The following is a 620-nucleotide window of genomic DNA, read 5'->3' as shown; positions in this document are numbered from 1 at the left end:
TCCTACGCCCACCTCTCTGCCTGCGCCCCCGGCTCCGAGCTGCCGTCTCCTCGGTGGAGCTGTAGTTGCTCACCCGGTCGTGAGTCGCAGCCCGCGTTGGTTGTCTCCTTTTCATTGTGGTGTAATGTATCTGTGGCGCAAGGCACAGATCTTAAAGCGTCCAGTTGGAGGAGTTTTGACAAATGCACCGTCTGCTTAACCTGCGTGTGGATTGAGATGGAGAGGATTCCCGTCACTCAAATCCCCACGGGCCGCCCCCGTGAGTCCCTCCCCAGGTGCAGGCCGCCTCCGGTCTGCTTTCTGCGGCCACGGATGAGCCCTGTCTGCTCATAGCTTCCTAGGTGCATTTCCCTGGTGACCAACAACGTTGAGCCTTTCCGTCTTATTGGTCACTTATAAATGTTTTAGTAAAGTGCTTGTTCTTTTTTTTAGTTTTTTAATTATCAAATTGTAGGAAATCTTTGTGCATTTTTCAAAAGACTTTTTAAAGAAATTATCCCTAAATTCTAGTAAATCTTTGTGCATTCTGGATATAAATTTCTTTGTTGAGTATGTGTCACAAATTTTTCTCCCAGTCTGTGGGTTTCCTATTCATTTTTTTTTAACTCTTCATTTTGTAT

This window comes from Bison bison, unplaced genomic scaffold (genome assembly GCF_000754665.1).
Source record: "Bison bison bison isolate TAMUID 2011002044 unplaced genomic scaffold, Bison_UMD1.0 scf7180017864053, whole genome shotgun sequence".
NCBI classification, from domain to species: Eukaryota; Metazoa; Chordata; class Mammalia; order Artiodactyla; family Bovidae; genus Bison; species Bison bison.
The sequence above is the reverse complement of the archived record's forward strand: the minus strand, read 5'-3'. Positions refer to the sequence as shown.